Here is a 9922-nt window from a genome sequence, read left to right on the forward strand (position 1 = left end):
TGGCTGCTTGTCATATGGACATATTTATGATTTCCTCTACGAGTAGTACAGATAGAGAGGTGGTATAGGCTTGGAGCAAAGCTGAACCCCTCACATTAAGTCTATTTTATCTTGATTACCAATTGATAAATTTAGATGCCTAAAAAAATTCTATTTAAACCTTATGTGCAAATTAATTTTAAATTATTGATCAGTTGGATGCCCTGATATGTTGCTTCCACAGAGGGAGAAGGGTTGCCATTATTTAACCTATGATTACTAACAGAACCATATGCCTATTGGTTTATTGGAAGAATTTCCAACATTGGCCAAGGGGATGAGGGGTAATGCTACCAGACTAAAATTAATTTTTGATTGAATCTGTGATTTTATTAGTGTAGGGACCTCCACTGAAAAACTTTCTCTACTATTGATTATGGGCATGTTCTAATTATAGGATTAGAGAATTATCTGTATCACTGAAAGGAATAATAACTTGTTGGGGGTCATACAGCTAATATGTGTCAGAAACAATATTTGAACCCAGACCTTCCTATGAGGCTGGATATCTATTTTCTATAATTGCCTTTTAAACTTTTTTCTTGAGCAGGGTTTTAGAAAATTATACTTTATTTTTCCCAGTTGTATATGAAACAATTTTTAACATTCATTTTTTAAAATTTTGAGTTCCAAATTCTTCCCTTCCTCCTTACTCTTCCTGAGACAGTAAGCAATTTGATATAGGTTATACATGTGCAATCATAAAAAGCATATTTCCATATTAATCATGTTATGAAAGAAAAAACAGAACAAAAAAAAAACCTTAAAAAAAGTTTGCTTTGATCTATATTTATACTCTACCAGCTCTTTCTCTGAAGGGAGATAACATTTTTTCATTATAAGTCCTTCAGGACTGTCTTGGATCACTGTATTGCTAAGAAGAATCAAATTGATCCTTGCACAATATTGCTGTTACACTGTATAATGTCCTGATTCTGCCCACTTCATTTTGCATTAGTTCATGTGAGTCTTCACAGATTTTTCAGAAATGATCCTGTAGATTAGGAAGTCTTAATTTGGGATCCATGGATCTGGTTTTTTTTTAAAAAAAAAATTTTGGTAGCTATATTTCAATTTAAATGATTTTCTGTATACACTTCTGTGATTTTTTTTTCTTTAATGCATTTAAAAACTTTATGTCCACATTCTTGCCATATTGCCAAAGGATTACAGGACAATTAAGAGTTACAAATTTCTCTGATCTAGGGTTAGACTCTAAACCGAGAAAGGCCAAAATAGAAGATCTCTGTTATCCATTTACCTCGGGAGAAATAATTGAGGAACATAAGCTTAGGGCCCCTGTGCTCTCAAGGTCTGATAGTGTGCAGTGCTCATTTAATAATGTTCTTAATTACTTAATTAGTGTTCTTAAAAATGTCAAGAAGTAGAACTTTTGGGAAGATGACTAAAAGAAATGCTCTAAAGGAACCTCCCTCCTCATGGTCCCCTTAAAAAAACCCATCAAAAATGTTAAAATGAAACAATTTTTTTTAACAACAAAACTAAAACTTACCAAAAAGGCAATGACAGGCAGCTAGGTGATACAGTAGATAGAACATCAACCCTAGAGTCAGGAGGATCTCAGGAGGATCTCAGTTCAAATCTACTTTCAGATGCTTAATACTTATTAGTTGTGTGACCTTGGGCAAGTGACTTAATCTTGATTATCTCACCAAAAAAAAAAAGATACAACCTTAACATTACTATACAATATAATGTATAGATATATAATATATAATATATATATACATATATACAATATACACACACATATATGCACAATATAATATAAAGAATAATTTAAAAATACAAAACAAAAAAAACCCCTCAAACCCTCATGTAACAACAATAATGGTGACATGAGGAACAGAGGAAAAATCTCAGAAGAGATATTCAATGAAATGATTAGTAGAGAGTTTGGGTCTAATCCAGCCTCTGACAACTATGTGATTATGGGTAAATTATATAAGCTCTTTGAAGCTTGTTAATTAATTTTTAAAAGGGGGATAATAATGTTTGTAGTTAGAGTAGTAGTAAAGCACTTTTTCAAAAGTCTTATAGGAAGGTACTATTGCTATTATCAGAAGTTGCATTATAAAATACTGAACAACAACAACAACACTGAAGAACTCCTGAGAGATACACTTAAATGAAGAAGAAACACATTTGAGGAATCAAATTATCCACCAAACCACAGGAGAAATTAAAGGACTGAATAGAGCTAAGAAAGCTCAGGAGAAGATAATAGAAAATCTTACACAGATTCACAATAAGACAGTGAATTACAATGTTAGAGAATTAGTGCAGTGAAGCAAAGAATGGCAAGTAATAAATATAGTTAGATGGCGTGTGGAAACTCAGGACTCTAGTAACTCAACTGGAAAAGAGACTTGAGGAGTGTTATAGATGTGAAAGGGGTTAGCACGTGACATAGTGGATATAGTGCTGGGCTTAAAGTCAGGGAGACTTCTGTTCCTGAGTTCAAATATAGCCTCAGATGCGAAGTAGTATTGAGAAAGTCACTTATTCCAGTTTGATTCAATTTCCTCATCTATAAAATGAGCTGGAGAAGGAAATGGCAAGTCACTCCAGAATGTTTGCCAAGAAAACCCCCAATGGGATCATGAAGAGTTGGACACCATTAAAAAAACTGAAAAAAATAGTAGATGTGAAAGATAGAATAGGGAGAAGACACTGTAGAAATATGAAAGTCCCAGAAAACAATATAAAGGAAAACTATATGATTGCTATTCTTCCTGACATGAAGCAAGTATATTTCGAGGTCCTATAAAAATAAACAAATAGAAAGAATTATAGAAAGAAAAATTATAACAACCAGAAATGAAAGAAATAAGCTTTTTTTTAAAAATGAGACTAAATTTCACTATTTAAGGATGACATGGTTTTTATAGGTAAAGATGTCCCCAAACTCTTCTGGCAGTTGGAAGTTTAATAGCTTTCGGTATATTATCAAGAAAATTTGATTTAAAATAACTTAAAGTAAGATTAAAACAGTTTTAAAATAAGCTCACAGTAAACTTCAACTTAAAGTTGCACTAAGATTTTTGGGATACTTTGTATAAGATAAGTAGGTGATACAGTGGATAAAATACTGGTCCTGAAATCAGGAAGACCTGAGTTCATAGCTAGCCTCAGAAACCTAATAGTCATGGGATCATAGACAAATCATTTGACTTCTATATGCTTCAGTTTCTTTACCTGTAAAATGGGGGTAATAATAATAGGATGTATCTGTCAGAATTGTTGTGAAGATAAAGTGAGATGATATTTGTTAAGTGTTTTTCAAGCTTTAAAGTGCTACATAAATATTATATTATTGTTTTGTTATATTATATTATATGTGATATGATATGCCATAACATATTATTATATATTATCATTGAGGGTAAGAATCATTTCACTTTTATCTTTGTATCCTCAGACTAGCAAAATAATTGGCATATCTAGAAAATCTAAGAAATTGAACAAAATAATTAATTGAACTAATAGGAGACATTACAAATCAATGAGTTATAAGAGAAACCCACAAAAATCATTAATTTTATATATAACCAATTTTATATATAACCAATTTTATATATAACCAATGGTTATATATATAACCAATTTATATATAACCAGAGCAAACTGAGAGAAAGGAAAATGCTATTTATAATAAAAACTCACATTTATATAGTACTTTTAGGCTTTTCAAAGAGCTTTTCTCACAACAACTTTGAGAGATAGATAGAGCAATTATTATTATTATCTTAGTTTTTACAGGTGAAGAAACCTGAAAGTGAGAGGGCCATGATCACAAAGTTAGTAAGTATCTAAGACAGGATTATAACACAGATCTCATGACTTCAAGTGTGCTACTTTACTTTTATGTCAAATTATTTCTCAGGATAACAAAAATCTAACATATGTAGTCATTAATGAATCAAGACATGTTACACACCTCTAGGAACACAACCTTAAATTTTTTTTAACATAAAGGAGGAACTCAACAACTGGAATTCTATCAGCTATATATAATTAGGAAAGCTAATAAAAATGTTTACTTTTCTGATATTAATTAGCATGTTTAATGCAATAAATCCAAAATACCAGTGGATGACTTCCTGAAATTGGATAGATATAAATTTTCTCTCTCTGTCTCTGTCTGTCTGTCTGTCTCTCTCAAATGGCAAATATGAAAAAAAAAAATGGTTCCCCAAGTACTTTTTAAAGAAGTATATAAGTACCTACTTAGTGTTTTAGTTACTACTAAGCACTGGGAATACAAAGGGGGGGAAAATTCCTGATCTCAAGAAGATCACAATCTAATTAGAGAGACAGCTTGGAGAGAACAATGAATAAAAGATATATACAGGATAAATCAGAGTTGATCACAGAGGGAGAGCACTAGCATTAGGGAGGATTGAGAAATGTTTTTTTTAGACAGTAAGATTTTTAGATGGGAATATCATTCAATGAAGCTCTGTGAAGAATTTAGTTATTCTCTCTCTCTCTCTCTTTTTTTTTTTTTTTTTTTTTAAAGGAAACAATCATTTATTAAGTGCTTAGTATGTGATGTCAGGCATTGTACAAAGTGCTTTACAATAATGATTCCATCCAATCCAAACTGAGGCAGATAGAGATTAAATGACTTGTCTAGGGTCTCCACAGTTAGTATCTGAGGTTGCAGTTTATTATTATTTTTTTTTTTTGAATTTAGTTATTCTCAGCAATTCAATGATCCAAGGCAATCCCAAGGGATTAATGATGAAACATGCTATCTGCTTCCAAAAAAAGAATGGATATTGATTGATCACAGACTGAAGCATGCCATTTTTCACTTTCTTTTTTTTTAAATTCCAGGCTTTTTGTATAAAACGACTAACAGAGAAATGTTTTATATTTTAAAAAGATTTTAGTTGGGATTTGAGAGAAGCTAAGGTAACTAGGAGGCAGAGATGAGAGATTTCAGGTATCAGGGAGAACCAGGGAATATGCTTAGAGTTTGGAGACATGGAGTGAGAGAAACAGCAAGGAGGTCAGTATGACTGGATTGTAGACTTCCTAGAGCAGAAGGTAAAGTGTTAAGAAGACTGGAATGATTGGAGGGGGCCAATTTATGGAAGACTTTAAAAGTCAGAGGATTTTGTATTTGATTTTGAAGATAACAGGAATCAATGGAGTTTCCGGAAAAAAGTGACAAAATTACATGGGCTTTAGGAAGATCAAGTGAGTAAAAGATGGACTGGAGTGAAGAAAGACTGGAGACAGGGAGAACAACCATATGACTAAAGGTAATAGTCCATGTGTGGAGTCATTGTTGTACCAGGGTGATACAGCAGGAGGAGAGACGGAGAGTTTATGTCAGAGAAATGACAAGAGTTGGCAACAGATTGGATATAGATTATGTTAGCCTAGATGGTCTCATCCTAAATCAATTGTGAGCAATTTCTTTCTCATTATAATACCACTATTTGTCTTCCTTTCATGATTGATCTCATTGTTGTGGGGTTGAGGAAATTAGGGTGATCAAAGAGTCAATAATTATTTTTTCATAACTATGAAAATAGTTATGAAAATATGAACTCATATAACTCAGTGAAGATCAAAGTTCAGGTTTGTGCTTCCACAATGTATCAGTACCTCTTTGCTTTTTTGGTCCTGATTCCTACTCTCCTCCACAGGTCTGCAATTCCTATTTCTGTCAAATTCAAACATTTATTAAATGTCTTTTATGTGCAAAATAATTTCTTCCTTCTTTGGGACTCTGTTTCTCTGTTGCTCTTGCTTCAATAGCCAGATGACTTTTTTTCTCACTACAATCCATGTGCCAATATGTCTTATCTGGATTTTTATTCTCTTTGAGACTTGGAGTTTCTGACACTTTTCTAACCTGCTACCAGAAATTAGTATTTCTTCAGCAAAGTTTTATACCATTTTTAGAAAAGGAACACATGGGCCAACATATCTCTATACCAGTCAAGTTATCACTAGATAAATGGATTCCATCTAAGTAGATGTTGTATAATGTCACTGTGCTCCAAATAATTGACCAACCATAGTTTCCATTTATTCCTAATATATGTTGTATTAAGCTCCTTGGGATAATATCTTCCTCAATGCTACAGGATTTGTGTTGTCTAAATTTGTCCACTGGTAGTGCAGAAATTTTAAGCCCACAAAATGTACGGAAGAGCCCCTCACAAGTAACCCATATCACTCCCCTTATCAAAAAACTTTAGTGGCTTCCTGTTACTTCTAGGATGGAAATAAAACTTCCTTAGTTTAGAATTTAAAGTCCTCCATGATTTGACTAAAAAATGCATAAAGTACAGATAATGATGAGGTCAAACTAGAGATCTTATCTTGAGGAGGAAAATTTGATCTTGAAGTCAGGGGTGTGCTGGAGTTAGCTCCAACAGGCAAATACCTGAAGAGCTTGATTTATTGCTTTGTTGATTTTCCTAGACTTAAGACAATGTTAAAAATACATATTAAATTTAAAAGTGTTACACATACTTTTGTCCTTGGGGAAACAGGTGGATAAACATTTATTATCACATTCCTGCATATGGTTCATTAAGACTTGATAGAATGGAGCTCAGGATTTTAGCTCTATAGAGGCATACTTACTGAAAAGGAAGAGAATAAATAAGGAGAAAGTAAAACATTAAGAATTTGTATATATGAGGAAATACAAGAAGAAAGAGAGAAGGTAGTATTTAAGGGAGGATCAATTAAATGACACAAATTTTGTTCTAGGGTGAGGAGGTAAAAATGGAGTAGCCAACATGCAAGCAAATGTATACAAATAAACTATATACAGGAAAGAAAAGAAATTATTAGAATATGGAAGACAATAAACTTAAAAGAGGTTGGGAAAGACTTTCTGTAAAAGATGAGATTTTAGTTGAGACTTAAGAAAGTTTGTGAGATCATGGGAAGAGAGAGAGAGAGAGAGAGAGAGAGAGAGAGAGAGAGAGAGAGAGAATGTGTGTGTGTTAATTCGTTTCAGGAATGGAGGCAGCCAGAGAAAATTCGTGGAACCTAGAGATGAAGTTTCTTATTTGTAGAATAACCAGGAGGTGGATTCAAGAATACAATGTATTGGGGACTATGGTATAAGAAGATTGGAAATGGGGGACTAAGTTATGAAGGGCTTTGAAGATCAAACAGAAGGTTTTGTCTACAGGGGAATTTGACCCAAGATAGAAAAGAAGTTTTTTCTGAAGGCACAAAGAAAAATCATTCTGAAAGTAGGAAAGAAATAGCTACTCAAATATTCAAAGGAATATAAGTATTCCTCAATTTGGAATAACCTTCATTGGTGCAACTGACAAGCCATTTGTACAATTCTCATCCATGTATTCCCCAAAGTGTATTAGAAACCCAAAGAAGATGGAGGCCCTTCTAGATTTCTGCTAATACAATAATTGCTTAAGTGTGGTTATCTACCATTCATCATTCACTCTCACTATGTGGTCATCTCATCTTTTCTTTCTGTTATGGAATTCTTAGGTGACATCCTTTACCCATTTTTCTTCCAGGTTCCTTGTTGATTATATGTTGGAGCCTGTTCCTATACACCATGAGCCTTTTCATTTCTCTTCTTATGATTACCATCTTTAGGTAGTATTTTGGAGACAGTAGTGTTCTAGATCTCAGAAAATATTTTATTGTAAAACTTTTTTAAACTTTTACACTTTTCTTCTCTTTATAATCATTTTTCTGTTTTCATCTTTGAATGCCCTTGGGATGACTTTTCTTAGTTGAATATCTTGCCAGACTTTAATTAGATTGGTTTTATACTCTGCTGCTTCTCATTTTTTATGTGACAATACCGCTTATAATTGTTCATCATCCTTCTTCATAAGATCTTACAGATGAGTTCATATTCTAAACGGACGTTTTCTTTAGCAGTCATATCTCTTGGCTTGGCAAGTAAGTCAAATGTTAGTTGACTAAAGTGCTTTTTGGGATTTCTTGGTCCCTTTTTAGCAATTAATTTATATTGATTCAATTTTCACATTTCCTTTGTAGTCCTGTGTATTTTATGTTGTGCACTTAAAACCTTATCTTGAAAAAAGGGTCTTTAGGCTTCATTACACTTACAGAGGGTATATAACACACAAAAGATTGAAGAATCCTTGGCCTAAAGCATACTATAAATATAATGAATAGGCTAACATTCTCTCAGAACTCTTTGTTTAGTACTTTATATGCTTTATGGAATGTCTTGTATCAATAATATTGACTAGCAGGTAATTGTCCAGGACTAGCACAGGTCCTAAAAAATTGACTAAATTTTAACTTGTCTTTAGTAGAAATCTTTAGTATTCTTTCCTTAGCCCCATGTTTATTCAACATTTATAAATGACTTGGATGAAGGAAGCATTGAAAGACAGATCCTGACACTATCTAATTTATATATTTGGACACCTAGGTGATCATCTAAGAACATGAAGTTATATAGTATGAAGTTTATTAACAAGATTGATCAAACCCTAAAACAGCTAGATTAAAATCAGTTGAAATGCTCGCCATTCATGTTGCAACTTCTGACACCTTTTTTAGCTTTGTTTTTTGCCAATTCCATTCTAAGTTATCTTATGCTATAACTTTAAATCACTACTACCAGCTGGATGCAAATGTGTATTATTAGTGTAATACCCTCATCTACACTTGTGGGATGGGTGGTTTTCCTTTAGGGATGACCCTGTGATGTGACTCCTGACTAGCTGAGAGAATACTAAGCTATGACATTGCATGAATGGAGAAAAGACTTGTTGGTTCAAGAGAGAATCTCAAAATAGATAGGTTGAAAGAAGGAGGGGAGGCACAGATTTTTAAAGGTAGATTAGAACCCCAGAGCAACAGAGATTCAGTGGAGTCAGCTTTCATCATGTTTCTAGACTTCTAGCACCTGTAGTTCTAAAGAGATGATTTCCTTTGGTGAGATCATTCCCTTTCTTCTTGATTGAGATGATATCTTATCTTCCTTCCCCTATAGAACTTATTCTTGTATTTTCATCAAGAATATTACAGCTGTATAACTTCTCTGATTCCTGATTGTTGCTTTATTTGATAAATCAGTATATTGGTTATTTATGATAGTCTTGGATAAGTGGCTTTTGGTGGGAAAAGGCTATGTTGGTGAGTATAAGTTAAGGTTTGTCCTCACTCTTGAGATTAGTAAAATGCTTTTGTTCTGAACCTATACTTGTATCTCTAGATTAGAGATATTTGAGATGTGGTAGACTGATGTAAGTCTAGTCTGATAAACTTCTTAGAGATTGAAGAACATCACTAACTTTAGTGGTCCTGAAATTTGCCTGCCTTTTCCCCCAGCCAAGATGCAGGGAGTGAAGATTCAGCTTACCATTAATTTTACAAAAAGGTGGGCCAGGTATCAGATGATATCTATCCTTACATTGGTAAAAAGTAAAGCTATATTAAAAAGCAGCATAGCATAAGGAGTTATATATATATATATATCTATATATATATATCTATATATATATATAGCTATATATATATATATCTGCATTGGAATCCCAGGTCTAGAATTAGATAAATAACTATAAGTAAGATAAAACTTTTATGAACCTTAGTGTTCTTAACTATAAAACAGGAATAATAGCATTTTTTTCACTATCTCACAGATAGTCATAATAAAAATGCTTTGTAAATTTTAAAAGGCTCTGTAAATTTGAATGATCATTATTAATCGTACAAATACAGGTCCTTAGATACCCAGTAAGAAAATAATGATCTAAAAGATAGAGCTATTATAATGAAAATAGCATGTGTTGAAACAAATATTTTTAAAATTTAAGTTCTTATTTAGTTGACTTTTTTTCTATAAATTAAATTTAGCTGATAA

Source organism: Sarcophilus harrisii, chromosome 4, assembly GCF_902635505.1.
Source record: "Sarcophilus harrisii chromosome 4, mSarHar1.11, whole genome shotgun sequence".
Taxonomy (NCBI): Eukaryota; Metazoa; Chordata; class Mammalia; order Dasyuromorphia; family Dasyuridae; genus Sarcophilus; species Sarcophilus harrisii.